At 37.8% G+C, this 17475-nt stretch overlaps 1 protein-coding gene across 1 annotated transcript in view; it reads right to left on the bottom strand.

Annotated features, from left to right (window-relative positions):
* Positions 1–10401, bottom strand: part of LOC136839124 (venom allergen 5.01-like) — a 293527-nt gene extending 283126 nt beyond the window's left edge. The window contains exon 1 of the mRNA XM_067104789.1: positions 10347–10401. The gene's annotated coding sequence lies outside the window, so the exon portion shown is untranslated. The remainder of the gene's footprint in view (positions 1–10346) is intronic.
* Between the last annotated feature and the right edge of the window lie 7074 nt (positions 10402–17475).

Here is a 17475-nt window from a genome sequence, read left to right on the forward strand (position 1 = left end):
TTTATATCAACGACTTCTTTGAGATTCTACACTCCACCTAGTTCTCTCTCTCTCTCTCTCTATCCATTTTACCATTTCTCTCTCTCTCTCTCTCTCCAGCCTCCAAGTTTTTCTTACTTTTCCTGTCATCAGCTTAACTTCTACACCCACTACTCTACAAGAATGTAACAATTTCCCCCTCTCTATCTCTTTCTCTCTCTAGTCAGAAACTTTCTCTCAGAGGACCCAATAACCCCCATCATTACGCGCAAAACCCAGGATGAGTCTTTTATTATGCTGTGTTAACCGGCACCCCACCCCCAACAAACCCACACCCCAACGACAACGGGAATCCCCCACCCCGAATCCCCGTTCTACCTGACATCACCCACTGTAAATCTACAATTCATGGTTGTACGTCCGTAGGTCCCGTGAGAGTAATTATAAAATATAAAGTTATTAGTACATCGAGGAGGAGGAGGAGGAGGAGGAGGGAGGAGGAGGAGGAGGAGGAGGAGGAGGAGGAGGAGAGAGAGAGAGAGAGAGAGAGAGAGAGAGAGAGAGAGAGAGAGAGAGAGAGAGAGAGAGAGAGAGAGAGAGAGAGAGAGAGAGAGAGAAAGGGGTTCAGAAAAGGGAGGAGGCCCTCGTACAAAACGAAGACCCAGTCATTTTCGATACGTAAACTATAATCATTGGCTCGCATTGCGGAAAACCTCGCATTGTTGCCGCCCTGAGAAATCAATTGGAGCCGACAGAAATGGGTTATTTAACACCTGGACAGCTTCATCTGTTCTCAGGGATTCGGATCAGAGATCTGTTCAGCTTCTGACGAGGGAAGTGCTTATGCCTCATGAACATTATCTACAAAGTTCTCAACTGCATGTGTGTGAATTTCTTGGAATTTAATGGACTTCAGTCCCTTTGGGCTGAAATCATGTAATTCCGAAAGTGACGTTTTGCTAAACAGGTAAAAAATGAGCCGAAGTTTCTTCGGCGCAATCGACTTCTCTGTACATCCTATAATCAAGGCTACCGAAAATAGATCTGTGTTTCGGTGGTCTCGGGATAATGCTGTATGAGCCGCGGCCCATGAAACTTTAATCACGGCCCGGTGGTGGCCTATCCTATATCGCTGCCAAAAGCACGATTATGGCTAACTACAAACTTAAATAAAAATAAAAACTACTGAGGCTAGAGGGCTGCAATTTGGTTGGTTTGATGATTGGAGGGTGGATGATCAACATAGCAATTTGCAGCCCTCTAAAAACTGTCCGCATCTTTGTATCCAAAGGCCTCTGATGCTCTTTATTCTCAAACGGCAAAATTCTGATGAATATAGGCGGACATCACTTGCAGTCTGTCGTCTTTTCTTGCGAGCTCAAGGCAGACACCTCTTCGTGTTTTGCCTAAAATTGAAAACTGCCATTTTGGCTTTTGCGTTTAACTACAGATGTCAAATCCCAGTCTGAGGCGCAGGACGACATCGAAAAGCTTACAATTATCACGTGTGAAATAACACATGCCTTGACTATTATGTTTTGTAAAATTATAACAAGCAAAGGAATGAGCAAAGTAAACCATACCACGTCAATGAAACAATTGACGAATGGACACGAGCAAAATCCAAACGTGGTCTTGCTAAATTTTCCCAAGGATTCAGAAATAGTGATCACGACACTGCCTTAGTGACTCCGCATGACCCGGCCCAATTTCGGGAACATTCGATGAGCTCAATGTCAGGGGACAGAAATAACCTTTTCTATTTGGGGCGGGGGAGAAGAGGTAGAGGGCGGCTCCGATTGGCCAGCATTTTTGGAAAGGAGCGGGGGAGGGGCGGTTGTTTCAGACTGTTATGCTTTTTTGATATAGTGTCCAATGCAGCCTAGACTGTTATCAACAAAATACATGGAATAAGGACAAAGGCTGAAAAGATGTGAATGGCTCACGAAAGACTCACGAGAGAGAGAGAGAGAGAGAGAGAGAGAGAGAGAGAGAGAGAGAGAGAGAGAGAGAGAGAGAGAGATTTGCTTCCCTATCTTGTAGTTTTCTTTTTCCGTGCATCTTCAACATTAACAATTGCAATAAACTCTTCACAAATCGCAAGTGAAAGACCATTTGTCAAAAACAGCGAAAAAAATTATACATTTTTTTTTCAGTTTATTCAGAAACTTGAGACTTGATATCTTTAACAAATTGTTAAAATCTTTAGATCTTTGTCAAGAACACTGAAATGATGACAAATAGCTTCTCGGGCTATCATGGAAGGAAAAGCTACAGGGAAAAACATCACACGCTTCTCAAATGACTAAGAAACATATCGTCCCCTTTTTGGCAATGAGTCCAGTGTTCATTTTTGCCATTTTTCTTTTTTTGTCATTGACCTCTTGTTTAAGATTATTATCAAGTGTGTCTCTCTCGCATACATCCTGGATGGAGAGAGAGAGAGAGAGAGAGAGAGAGAGAGAGAGAGAGAGAGAGAGAGAGAGAGAGAGTCTTGATACTGTCTCTCTCCCACCATACATCCTGGGTGGAGAGAGAGAGAGTCTTGATTCTCTCTCTCACTATACATCCTGAACGGAGAGAGAGAGAGAGAGAGAGAGAGAGAGAGAGAGAGAGAGAGAGAGAGAGAGAGAGAGAGAGAGAGAGTCTTGATACTCTCTCTCACTATACATCCTGGATGGTGAAAAGAGAGAGAGAGAGAGAGAGAGAGAGAGAGAGAGAGAGAGAGAGAGAGAGAGAGAGATTTGATACTTTGCTAAAAACAAGAAGTGAATCATAATATCACCGTCATGGAGATGACCCCCTCCCCCAAAATCCATATTCGACACTTGAGAATGGAGAAATGAAAATTGAAAACAAAATATTAAACCTTTAAGAAATGCGGAATACTAGAACTTGAAAGTATTTTCAAAGAAAAAAATCACTTGAGTAACCAAGATAATAAATTTTCCACCACCCGATGACATTATAATGTTTATGAAGATGAATATATTAACTGAAGTATCTCTCTCTCTCTCTCTCCTGTCATCCTATGTCATTCCCTGAATATTCACAATATATTTTTTAAACTTTCGGTTACTTCAGAATGTTAATGACGAGGAATAAATTAACATAAGTATTCTCTCTCTCTTTCTCCTGTCACCCTATCTCATTCCCTCCTGTCAACTATCTCATTCTCCTCTCTCTCTCTCTCTCTATTATGCAAAAGAAGAAAGTTTTTATGCGTTATGGTTCGTTAGTTACAAGAGACGAGTTAAGTACAAACAAGTGTTTGTGCGTCTGTTCGTGCACCATAGAGAGAGAGAGAGAGAGAGAGAGAGAGAGAGAGAGAGAGAGAGAGAGAGAGAGAGAGAGAGAGAGAGGAGCTTAACGCGATGCTAAACTATCTGCTGAGTAAAAGGAAAATTAATTTATGGGGTACAAGAGCTCACACAAACATGGTACACACACGTACATTTGTACAAGCATAATAGAGAGAGAGAGAGAGAGAGAGAGAGAGAGAGAGAGAGAGAGAGAGAGAGAGAATGCTTAGTGTTTTCTTTCTTAATGCAGGTATTAAATATCAATTTCTTGAAATTATAAATCTCTCTCTCTCTCTATACACACATACATATATATATATATATATATATATATATATATATATATATATATATATATATATATATATATATATATATATATATATATATATATATATATATATACATACATATATATATATATACAGAAAGAATTAAGAATTTATATTTTCATTATGTAAATCATTGATTAACTGATGTAGCATTCTAATTGAATGAGACAGAACATTTCTCAAGAAAGAATAATATCCTCGGTCTGATAATTTTGTTAACAATTACTGAAGCATTCTCTTATCATGTGCCTCTATAAGAGAATGCTTCAGTAATTGTTAACGAAATTATCAGATGGTTTCCCGTATGTATTACTGTATATTTCAGTGAATCGCTTTATATTTTACAATCTACGACAGGATACATATTTGTGATTAAATATATTACGTATATAAATTAACAGCAATTCTATAAGCATGTATGGCATATATGCTTCCCATGTTTTCACAACAATCAAACACTAATTCCTTACGAAAAATGCTTAGTATTCTACAAATGTAAGTAATGAAAGTGCAAATCATACTTAATTACTTATCAGCGGTTTGAAAACCCCACTTCTAAATTAATTTCTCAACTCGTAAGGTTTAACCTCACTTTCCTAATGAAGTTCCCAAAGTGCGGATCCGCACCCATCGACCAAAGAGCTGAAACCAATCATTATTTATCAAAGCTTTGAAAACCGTATCCCCAATTTCACGTTTTAAACTGGTAGGCTACAACCACACTCTATCACTTGAGTTCCGAAATTGTATATATCCGCACTTATCAACCCAAAGAGTCGAAGGTTCACCAACCGAATACTTTCATCACAAGGGATCCAACGGTCACCCTTGAGAGCTGACGCGCCCCGGCACTCCCCAGAGCACAGGTGACATTCATCCGCATCCATTCGTTTTCAAAAATGGCGATACTGAGATGCAGTTATATATATATATATATATATATATATATATATATATATATATATATATATATATATATATATATATATATATGCGAATATTTGTTTGCAAGCGCATTATACTGATTTGCAAATGTAACGTTAAATGCGCGCAGCCTTAAATGATGCAAACGCGCATGCGCGCACGGATACTCCAGTATGTCAGCAAAGAGTATTCAAACTTTATATATATATGTATACATATTGTGTGTGTGCGTGTGTGTGTGCTGTAAGGTGTAAGAGAGAGAGAGAGAGAGAGAGAGAGAGAGAGAGAGAGAGAGAGAGAGAGAGAGAGAGAGAGAGAGAGAGAGAGCATTCATAACTTCAACAGATTCGAATATATATATATATATATATATATATATATATATATATATATATATAGATAGAGAGAGAGAGAGAGAGAGAGAGAGAGAGAGAGAGAGAGAGAGAGAGAGAGAGAGAGATGGAGGGGGGGGGAGACACAGAAATTACAATTTATATGCGAGATATGGCCATTCCATTTAACGAACTGTGAATATCGTAGCAAATCTACGTCACACACATCATCCCGGACACGATTGTTCTCGTGCTCAATAGCCACTGCAGACGAACCAAGCAAAAAGGGAATGTAAACAGTAAACAAAATGCGACTGGTAATGTCTATTACTTATTCGATTATTTCTCATTAAGGAAAATAGAGGGTTTTTTAAAATGACGAAGAGGGATATTTTATATAAGATAAGTTCTTTTATCAAGAATATTTGTTTTCCGTTTTTAAACCGTCCAGGCAAAAGGTCTGGTTATAAACAGCTCTTTTGTAAACAGTCCATGTAATAGGTCTGGTTTCTCTTTTGTAAAATGTCCATGCAAAAGGTCTGGTTACAAACAGCTCTTTTGTAAACAGTGCATGCAAACAGTGGTTAAAAAAAAAAAACTTTTTTTAACAGTGCATTCAAACGGCCAGGTTACAATCAGCTCTTTGTAAACAGCGCAAGCAAACAGTGGTTCAAACCCTTTTTTAAACAGTGCATGCAAACAGGTTAAAAAACCCTTTTATTAAACAGTGCATGCAAACAGTCTGATTAAAACCAACTCTTGTAAACAGCGCAAGTTACCAGTCTGGTTGAAAAAGCCCTTTTTTAAAACAATCAGGTTAGAAAAAACCCTATATTTAAACGTTGCATAGCATACAAACAGTCAGGTTAAAAACAGTTTTTTAAACAGGGAATGCAACCAGTCCGTTTAAAGAAGCATCTTTTTTACACAGTTCAGGCAACCAGTCAGTTTAAAAAAGTTTTTTTTTAAACAGTTCAGGCAACCAGTCAGTTTAAAAAAGCCCTTTTTTAACAGTTCAGGCAATCAGTCAGCTTAAAAAAGCCTTTTTGTTAAACAGTTCAGGCAACCAGTCAGTTTAAGAAAGCCTTTTTCTAAACAGTTTAAGCAACCAGTCGCTTAAAAAAGCCTTTTTTTAAACAGTGCATTCAATCAGTCAGTTTGAAAAAGTAATTTTTTTAAACAGTTCAGGCAACCAGTCACTTTAAAAAAGCCTTTTTTTAACAGTTCAGGCAACCAATCAGTTTAAAGAGGCCTTTTTTTAAACAGTTCAGGCAACCAGTCAGTTTAAAAAAGCCTTTTTTTAACAGTTCAGGCAACCAGTCAGTTTAAAAAAGCCTTTTTATGAACAGTGCATGCAACCAGCCAGTTAAAAAAAAACTTTTTAAAAAACAGTTCAGGCAACCAGTCAGTTTAAAAAAGGTTTTTTAAACAGTTCAGGGAACCAGTCAGGTTAAAAAAAGCCTTTTCTTTTACAGTTCAGGCAACCACTCAGTTAAAAAAAGCCTTTTTTAAAACAGTTCAGGCAACCAGTCAGTTTAAAAAAGCTTTTTTTTAACAGTTCAGGCAATCGATCAGTTTAAAAAAGTTTTTTAACAGTTCAGGCAACCAGTCAGTTTAAAAAAGCCTTTTTTTAAACAGTGCATCCAACCAGCCAGTTTAAAAAAGCCTTTTTGAAAACAGTTCAGGCAACCAGTCAGTTTAAAAAAGGTTTTTTTAGGGTTCAGGCAACCAGTCAGTTTAAAAAAGCCTTTTTTAAAAGTTCAGGCAACCAGTCAGGTTTAATAAGCTTTTTTTTAAAGAGTTCAGGCAACCAGTCAGTTTACAAAAGTCTTTTTTAAAATAGTTTAGCCAACCAATCAGTTTAAAAAACTTTTTTCTTAAACAGTTCAGGCAACCAGTCAGTTTAAAAAAGCCTTTTTTTTAAACAGTTCAGGCAGTTAGTCATTTTGAAATGTAGTCAAATTGAACCAATACAATGATAAAAAAGCATCGGTTAGTAGTATTATTTACTTATTTCGGTCGTCTTCTTTCTTTGAAAGTGGTACATACTTAACTGAATATAACAAACGAGATGATTTTAATGGCTACAAATCATTGATGATTATCAATCTACAAAAACACATCATCTGGAGGGTTAACCCAATGAATGGTATCCGCTAAATTTATCAAAACCCGTTCACTAGTTCGTAAGCCCTCGTAAATTTGTTCCTGCTATCACACGTACTTCAACATTTCTACACCACTGAATACATAATTTCGGCATTCTTAATTTAAAAAAACAGCGTACATCCTCGTCCCAAGTTTTCAAAACTTCCTTCGCGCAGGTAACTTTCACACAGTTACACAAAAGCAACCTTTCACAATTTTCCCTTGAAGAGATTTTACAGCCTCTTGCACTTTCACATAATTTTTTTACTTTTTTTACATATTTTTTCTTATTCTTTCTCTTGTTCTGGGATTATTTTCTTCTAATTTCATTTGATTTCTGTCTTTTAAACTGTTGCACGGCAGTATATCTTGTCTTTTCCGGATCACATTCTACTTGAAAATAACATTTTGGTATAGTGCAACCCATGAACACTGACTTGGTATATATAATATATTTTACGAATCAATAGTGTTTACTTGAGAGAGAGAGAGAGAGAGAGAGAGAGAGAGAGAGAGAGAGAGAGAGAGAGAGAGAGAGAGAGAGAGAATTTTAGTAAGCGTAATCCATGAAAACGATCTTTGTATATATATATATATATATATATATATATATATATATATATATATATATATATATATATATATATATATATATATATATATATATATATATATATATATATATATATTATAATATACGAATAAAACAATAGAGATTATAGAGAGAGAGAGAGAGAGAGAGAGAGAAGAACAAGAGAGAGAGAGAGAGAGAGAGAGAGAACACTTTGGTAAGCGTAACCCGTGACAACTGACTTGGTATCTATAATATATTTTACGAATAAAAATAGCGTTTACTTGAGAGAGAGAGAGAGAGAGAGAGAGAGAGAGAGAGAGAGAGAGAGAGAGAGAGAGAGAGAGAGAGAGAGTGTACTGCTTGACCTCACGGTTCAATATTATGCCTACAAGTCCACCACTTTCGATTAAATCCAAGAGTAGAGAATGTACCAGCCAACCGCTTGCGTATCTGTTGCTAATTTTGGTTAATAGCGCAATCAGCAACAATCATTCCGATACATTTTTGGGAACTGTGTTGAATTCCAGTGCCTCTGGAAGCAAGCTATTCTGTGCTTATACTTCTCATATACTGACGGGAGCTTTTGAAGAGTTCATCAAACTGATATCCTCATTACATTCTTAGGTTTTACTATATCTTTTTCTTTTTTTTCAAGGCCCGCATTTTACAAGGCATGTGTGTCATAAGCTGCGGAATTCTACATTTTATTTGATGAATAAGGACTCTCTCTCTCTCTCTCTCTACAATGACATAGAAACATACACACATACATACACTGACATTCTGTTTCGCCAGAGAGGTGGTGACATTACCACAAATCACTGCCACATTCAACATTCTAAATAAGGGATGAGCCTTTTATACATGAAACACCCAAATCATCAGTCTTTTCAAACGTCTACGTTGTATACAAGGGACGGTAGTATTCACTTCTTAAAATCCCACGAAACTCATGCCCGAGTTTCAACTAATAGTTCTACAAAAGCCATCCAGACTTTTCCAGTGTAATATATCTCAAAATTCGAGTTTAAATCTGGAATCTTGAAAGAGCAAAGCTTAATTTTATATTGCAACTTACTGAAATCACGTCATTCTGGATAACTGCACAGAAACAATATGAAGGCGTTTATAAATAACGATTAAACTTGTACGAGAGAGAGAGAGAGAGAGAGAGAGAGAGAGAGAGAGAGAGAGAGAGAGAGAGAGAGAGAGAGAGAGAGAGAGAGAGCACAAAAATACAACAGTAAAAACATTTAAAAGATTTGCATCTCACGCCCAAACATATAAATTTATAGCCTACATACAGAGCTGACAAAATATCATACAAACATATACAATATTTACAAACGCGAGAATAAAACGCGAATAATAAATGATATACCAACACAAAAGCAAAAAACAAAATTATCATTTAACAGATCGATGACTGACAGGGGCGAATGAAGCCAAAGGATCCAATCTACTCCGACCAATCACAAGGCCTGAAATAAGCTTCTCCCGAAATATGACTTCGCATCAAACCCCGTATAACTTAACTTCCATTTGGGAAGGGATGAGGAAAGTAAATAGATAGATAGAGCTGGGTGGAGCGTGAATGTATAAGGGAGAGAGAGAGAGAGAGAGAGAGAGAGAGAGAGAGAGAGAGAGAGAGAGAGAGAGAGAGAGAGAGAGAGACTGCAGGGTAACGAAATGTGAGACAATAAAAGGGTAGAAGACAAGGTTAATAGGAGAGAGAGAGAGAGAGAGAGATTGTAAGGTAACGAAGTGTGAGACAATGAAAGGGTAGAAGACAAGGTTAATAGCAGAGAGGGAAAGAGCGAGAGAGAGACAGAGAGATTAACACAATTTAAAAGCCCGTTATTTTACAGATTCATTTTGATGACAAATAATATGCTGATGAGGAAACAATTAGAAAATGATGACTTCATTTTTTCCAACTCATAACATTAGCGTTCAAAATAAGCATTTAAGATGAATTCTTGAGAAAACGTTGTTTAAATGGAAACTTCAGAATAGAATATTAAGCACAAGTTAAATACAAAACACACAAACACATACATTAACACTCACGCATGTATATATATATATATATATATATATATATATATATATATATATATATATATATATATATATATATATATATATATATATTGCAATGTCACCTAGAAAATCTTTTGCCGTTCTGAACAGAGCTTATTTTATTGTCTGCTTAGGTTAAGAATAGCTGCTCTACCCAAGATTTAATCAAAATAAAATAAATAAAAATTTTGCATACATGTCACATTTATTATCGATGTTAAGGTCCTGCATGTAAAAATCGGCGAGAGAGAGAGAGAGAGAGAGAGAGAGAGAGAGAGAGAGAGAGAGAGAGAGAGAGAGAGAGAGAGAGAGAGAGAGAGAGAGAGAGAGAGAGAGAGAAGTCTCAAAGTTAATATTAATAAGAGAGAACTACTGAATAGTACAGTAGAGAGAGAGAGAGAGAGAGAGAGAGAGAGAGAGAGAGAGAGAGAGAGAGAGAGAGAGAGAGAGAAGACTCAAAAGTTTATATCAGAGAACTACTGAATAGTACAGGTTAGAGAGAGAGAGAGAGAGAGAGAGAGAGAATATATATCCGTTAGAGATAACTAATAACTACTGAAAGCATAAGTTAACCACATTAAAAGAGAGAGAGAGAGAATTCCAGAACCCTACAGAAGGGGAACCACAGCAAAGTCCTGAGTCTTTTGAAGAGCATCAATCTCTCTTGACTGACCTGAGGCGGGGCAGCGAGAAACTGGCACAGATGTGAACAGCGCACGGGCCAGGGCAACACTGACTGACCTGTGCTCGGCGATGCCCAGGTACTTCCCACCACCTGGCTTCGCTGGCCCCGCCCACTTCAGCCTACGGAGTGTCACCGCCCATTCTCACCTGTCAGAACACGCCCACTTCTGAGATTTTGCAAAAAAAAAAAAAAAAAAAAAATGGATATATTAAGAAATGATCGATTCGCCGAACTGAATTTCTTTCATTGCTTACGATTTCGGTGTCTTCCTGGTTTTCATTATATTTAAATTTGTCTATACTTCATCCGCAATGGATATTTTCTTTCACAAGATGTCACGTATCTCTCTCTCTCTCTCTCTCTCTCTCTCTCAGGTCAACCTATGCTATTCAATAGTTAGATCTCTTTAACGAATACCAACTCTTTGATTTCTCTCTCTCTCTCTCTCTTATCTTTTATCAGTCCCTCTATTTCCCTCTTACCCTTTTTATCTGTTTGCCTTGTTGCGTTCTCATTCCTTCATTTGGCTAAGCTAACTTTAAATTTTCCTAAACTTGTTTATTCTGTTTATTAATTACTTTCAAATATCTAATAAAAATATAAATAATTTCACTTTAAGTTAACATTCATACGCGTGAACGCAGTTAACTCCCCGCAAGCACACGCAAGCGCAAACTCACACACACACACGACAACTTCTAGCAACTGATAAAATCATTATTCACCAGAAATGACTTTCACGACGCTTCAAATAAGAGACAAACTAAGAATAGAAGAAAAAAAAATGAAAATTCATATTTCCAGGCTTCCTTGGCACCTATACCAGCCATTTGTAACATCCCAAGTTCACTTTTTTGATAATTTTTTTCAGTACACTATTCTTTAATTTTTTTTTATTTTCCCAAGTACACTTTTTTTTTTTCTTTTTCTTTCCTTTTTCCTTTCTTTGATTGCCCCGCTTGCTTGCCATCCAGACAAGCACAAAGCATGGGAAGAGGGTCATTTAAGCCTCTGGCACTGAGTGAGATGCTGGAGGAGGAGGAGGAGGAGGAGGAGGAGGAGGAGGGGAAGAGGAGGAGGGTTGAGATGTTGGAGGAGGAGGAGGAGGAGGAGGAGGGGGAAGAGGAGGAGGGTTAAGAAGGAGAAGAAGAAGAAGAAGAGGAGGAGGAGGAGGAGGAGGAGGAGGGGGAAGAGGAGGAGGGTTAAGAAGGAGAAGAAGAAGAAGAAGAAGAGGAGGAGGAGGAGGAGGAGGAGGAAAGGGTAGAGGAGGGGGAAGAGGAGGTAGAAGAGAAGGAGGAAGAAGTGGAAAAGTAGGAGGAGGAGGAGGAAATAAATGGAAGAAGAAGAAGATGAAGACGAAGAATTATAAGAAGAGGAGGAGGAGGGGGAGGAGGAGGAGGGGAACGAGGATTTCATGGAATGCCGCACACTGCACAGGACTTGGCGTGGAATTGTTGCGAAATGATTCGGGAGACTTGGTGCTAAGGGACGCAGGCCAAGGTAAGGCTTGCCCTCTTGTGCAGAGAGAGAGAGAGGAGAGAGAGAGAGAGAGAGAGAGAGAGAGAGAGAGAATCGGGATGCTCGCTGAAGGGAATAATGTAACGGAAATGGATACTAATTGCCGCTTATGTGTCAGCTATGAATATGCAAATGAGAGCATGGAAGATGCGTTAAATCCATTTTCATGAAATTGGAAAACTCTAAACACAAGGATTCAAGCCAATATAAACAAGTAAAACATGCGCCGAAGTTTCTTCAGCGCAATCGAGTTTTCTATACAGTGTATAATCAAGGCCACCGAAAATAGATCTATCTTTCGGCGGTCTTGATACAATGCTGAATGAGCCGCAGCCCGTGAATCTTTAACCACTGTACGGTGGTGGCCTGTCCTATATCGTTGCCAAAAGCATGATTATGGCTAACTTTAACCTTAAATAAAATAAAAACTGCTGAGGCTAGAGGGCAGCAATTTGGTATGTCTGACGACTGGAGGGTGGATGATCAACATATCAATTTGCAGCCGTCTAACCTCAGTAATTTTTAAGGGCGGACAGAAAAAAAAAAGTGCGGACGGACAGACAAAGTCGGTACAATAGTTTTCTTTTACAGAAAACTGACAAGTGAAATTTAATTGTACGTAATACCATAATTAATTATGTAAGTAATAAGACAGTACACGCACCCTTTATAATAAATTCTGCTTCTCGCAACAAAATCCGCAGAAAATTCTGCGAATCGATTAAAATAATCACATTTCAGAAGCAGCGTTTTCAAGGAAAGTTCTCTTGTTACGAATTCACGGAAAATTCAAATAACCCGTGAAGGTCATCAACATTGAAAATGAAATCCCATAATAATGAGGTTCAGGTGTAATTCTCTCTCTCTCTCTCTCTCTCTCTCTCTCTCTCTCTCTCTCTCTCTCTCTCTCTCTCTCTCTCCAATAATTCGTATTTTTCAATGCATTCTTTAATTCAGATTATTTATCAATCCATATGGTTATCTGTCATAAATAAAAAAAAAAACAGGAAGTATTTTCGTTGGAATTATTCCAGTGAAGGCCTGGAAGAATTTACTATTTCACACAAATGAACACGAAATGGAACGTATGAGCCGAATACAGAGAGAGAGAGAGAGAGAGAGAGAGAGAGAGAGAGAGAGAGAGAGAGAGAGAGAGAGAGAGAGAGATTAAATCAATCCAAATACTTTATTCCATTAAAAATGGTTATTACATACATTTCAGTGTTAAATGTATGACCATTCTTATTGTTATAAAAAGATTATACATGAGAGAGAGAGAGAGAGAGAGAGAGAGAGAGAGAGAGAGAGAGAGAGAGAGAGAGAGAGAGAGAGAGAAGATTTCAAAGTAACAAGACGATGACAGCAACAACGACAAAAGTAATAAAATGGATGAAAAAAATGACAAAAAGGAAAATTTCTGTTAGTCACTGTGGTCAAGAGTTCTGACATAAAGTCCGTTATCTAATGTTTTAATTTTTGCTTTTGTTTTTTTGATGGCTGTCATCTTTCCATGGCAATAAATCACCCCATACACCCCAGTAACTTGTGACTGGAGGGGGGGGAATTAAAAAGTAAATAAAATTCCCCTACACCCCAATAATTGATGACTTGGGGAGTTACAGATCTGTAAGATGAACTATAGTCTATAACTACAGTACATCCCTTCACTTAACCCGTTCTTGAGGTTGGAACTGATTGATTGACTAATTTAAGGCTACTAAAACTGGCGTCACAACTTGAGGTTGGGCAACCATCAACGGGTATTACCTTAGATAATGAATATTTGAATGTTGCAGTCCGGTGTGACTCTTGCCCTAGAAATTTTTAATCTGAATTCAAATAAAATGATATTCAGAAACTGAAGTGATCTTTGAGGTTTGCTGTAGGTTCTACGAAACGGCTCAGTATAAATACTATATATATATATATATATATATATATATATATATATATATATATATATATATATATATATATATATATATATATATATATATATATATATATATATATATATATATATATTTTTTTTTTTTTTAAATCTTCCCAATGACAAAGTTACTCGGCGGGTTTTGTTTTGGACAGAAGATGTAAAATGAAAACGTTTTCAAGGCACTTAACGGCACTTAACACTATCAAAAGTAAAAACGGCACTTAACACTATCAAAAGTAAAAAAAAAAAAAAAAATATTACCAGAAGATGCGGCCTCTCTCAATCATTCACCTTTCCCTGACACCAAGTAAGGAGGAAATGCATTTTGAAGTTGTGTAGGAATGGAATGGATGGAATGGAAGGAATATAGAGTTTAGGCCAAATGCCAAGCACTGGGACCTATGAGGTCATTCAGCACTGGAAGGGAAATTGAGAGTAAAAGGTTACAAAGGTGTAACGGGAAGAAAAACTCGCAGTTGCACAGTGAAATAATTGTTAGGACAGGGTGGATAGCAAGCCGGAGGAAAGATAATATTAACGGAGGTACAGTAACAGGAATGAAAGAGGTTGCAGGTAGGGGACGAAGGGACGCTGCAAAGAACCTTTAATAATGCCTACAGTGCACCCCTTGAGGTGCACTGACGGCACTACCCCACTACGGGATGAAGTTGTGTAGGTAAGCTGTAGGTGAAGAGTTACGGACAAAAATACCCATTCTGTCACCACTCGTCACACTTGCTCGTTTTTCCTTCAGATATACCAAGGTTCTGGGCGTTGTCAGAGCCTCGAGAAAATAATGCGCTTTACGGAAATTATATATTCTTCAGTCCTCACTTTCATGATAAGCAATGCTCAAACAGTTCCAAGATTTCTATCAATGAGATGTGAAGGATATTAAGGTATTTTTTTTTTTATTTTTCTTCTCGTATGCGATTTCTATGCCATGCAAGATTGTTCAGCAAACCAATAGCCTATGTGAACATATACCTTGTGTTCAAGTTAAATAATAATAATAATAATAATAATAATAATAATAATAATAATAATAATAATAATAATAATAATAATATCTTGAGTTTGTATTACAGTTTCTCAATGAATAAATGAACTTTGGACAGCTGTATAATTTATCTACTGCTATAAAGAAACTCATTCGAGAGACTGAGAAAATGCAATACAATCTCAATGGCATCCAGACGGCCATTCTGTTCAATGAAACAGTAGCAGTAATAATAATAATAATAATAATAATAATAATAATAATAATAATAATAATAATAATAATAATAATAATAATAAATATGTTCTGTTAAAAAGAATGACAGCATAAGTGGAACTGATTTTATACAAAGTCAATTCAATTCTTCTCACTATTCTCTTTTCTTCGGGTCTAATATCTGCTAAGAGCTGGCCGATGTACATCATCCGATAAGGAGAAAGGCAACAGTTCTCCTCATCCAGATTATATAGATCGGCCATCTCTTAACAGATATCAGCCTTGCAGACAAGAGAATAGTGAGGAGAATTGAAAAGACTTTGTACAAAATCAGTTCCACTGATGCTGCCATTATTTTTAACAGAACATGCTTAAAAGAGGGTCTATTCCCTTCTAATAATAATAATAATAATAATAATAATAATAATAATAATAATAATAATAATAATAATAATAATAATAATAATAATAATAATAATTTACGCTGGCCTCATTCCATTACTGGGATAGATAAATTCATATCTTCACCTGAAAGTAATTTAAAAGCAATATATTGAAGGCAGGTGAATCTCACCTAAGCAGTCAACTGAAAACGCCTCTCTTTCGCCGAAGCCTGTTGATGGCCTCAGTATCTTGAGAGCTATAAGAAAGAGGACCAAAATTCCAGCAATGACTCACTTCCGGCCAACAAACATGATCAAAGCAAACAAGCGGGCCCATTAGTTGCTCATAAACAAGGCAGAATGTGACAATAAACAACAAGCGGTAAATGAGATACAGAAAGAAATAATTAAATAAGTAATTACCTGGCTATATTTATTGCAATTTTAGCCACTTTCAACCCGCTTCTGGGCGACCTCCCTCCCTCCTCCTCCTCCAAAAAGAGGAGGTCAGCTATTAGAAAAAAAAAATAAACAAACTGAAAAAAAAAAGATAAAAATGCAAGTAAGTTATTCAAAACAAGGAGAACTGCTTTAGGGCGGTAATGCGTTGCATCTTCGCTCGAACTTTCGAGGTCCCAATCGCACAGCAGTTAGCAGCAGCGCGTGCGTGCGCCATTTCACCGCACACGCACGCAAATACGCATGCGTGCAATGAAGGCACCACCATTACCTCTTCACCGTCAGGGTGCCGGGTAACGGTGGGTGGTCGCCCTCGAGTTCGCTAAGGGCCACCTGCAGCGGCACCACTCAGGTAATCTACCGAGCACTTGAAGCAAGGGTTAATTGCTGGGTAGCACCTGTAGTGGCCCTTACTTACGGTTTTTCGCGGAGGGGAGGGGGGAGGTCACTATGTGTGTGTGTGTGTGTGAGATGGCAAGTTATAGGGAGGGGGAAGGGCCAAGAAATGAGAGGAAGTGTGAAGCTTAACTCCTCTTTTTGACAGGTGAGAGGTGTCTGAGAAAACCCGGGGATTCTCTGAGCTCATACTCGTCGGAATAATAACAATAAACAAACAAGTATAAAATGCGCCGAAGTTTCTTCGGCGCAATCGAATATAATCAAGGCCGCCGAAAACAGATCTATCTTTCGGTGGTCTCGATATAATGGTATAATGCTGTATGAGCCGACGCCCATGAAACTTTAACCACGGCCCGGTGGTGGCCTGGCCTATATCGTTGCCAGAAGCACGATTATCGCTAACTTTAACCTTTAAATTAAAAACTACTGAGGAGACTAGAGGGCTGCCATTTGCTATGTTTGGTGAGTGAATGGTGGATGATCAACATCCCAATTTGCAGCCCTCTAGCATCAGTGGTTTTTAAGATCTGAGGGCGAACAGAAAAAGTAGGGGCAGAGAAAGTGCTGACGGACAGACAAAGCCGGCAAAACAGTTTTCTTTTACAGAAAACTAAAAATTATCACGGTCGAAAAAAAACTGCTGCATGCGTATCACTTCTCACTACTAACAATACTTCGTCACGTGAACAAGCGTTTAATTCCGTTTGGAAAAAGACCACGCAGCCTCTCTCTCTCTCTCTCTCTCTCTCTCTCTAGGCAACAAACAGCACCACCACCACCACCAACACCACCAAATTCTACCCAAGACCTGTCTGTAACTTGAAGACGAGCGCCTCCCCTATAAAATTTCGTTTAACTGTCTTCTGTCCTCGTGACACGAAAATCTCCCGGAACGTGCGGACTTTAGCACGGACTCATTTGTTCGTCTCACGGAAGGGTTCCGAAGATTCTGGAGGGCTAAGGGATTTTTTTTGGGGGATGCGTGTAGGGTCAACTTTGCCATTTTCTTCGCCAATGTAACGAATAGTCCCAGTAGGTGATTAATCGTCTACTGCGTCAATTGAGAGTAATACGGCATGGATGAATAACTATTTCAGAGTTTTATTCAATGTGTGTATGTATGTATGTATGTACACGATATATATATACACATATATGATATATTATATACATACATATATATTATATATACAAGCCTTCGTCAATGGC

The sequence above is a fragment of the Macrobrachium rosenbergii genome, chromosome 6 (assembly GCF_040412425.1).
Source record: "Macrobrachium rosenbergii isolate ZJJX-2024 chromosome 6, ASM4041242v1, whole genome shotgun sequence".
NCBI classification, from domain to species: domain Eukaryota; kingdom Metazoa; phylum Arthropoda; class Malacostraca; order Decapoda; family Palaemonidae; genus Macrobrachium; species Macrobrachium rosenbergii.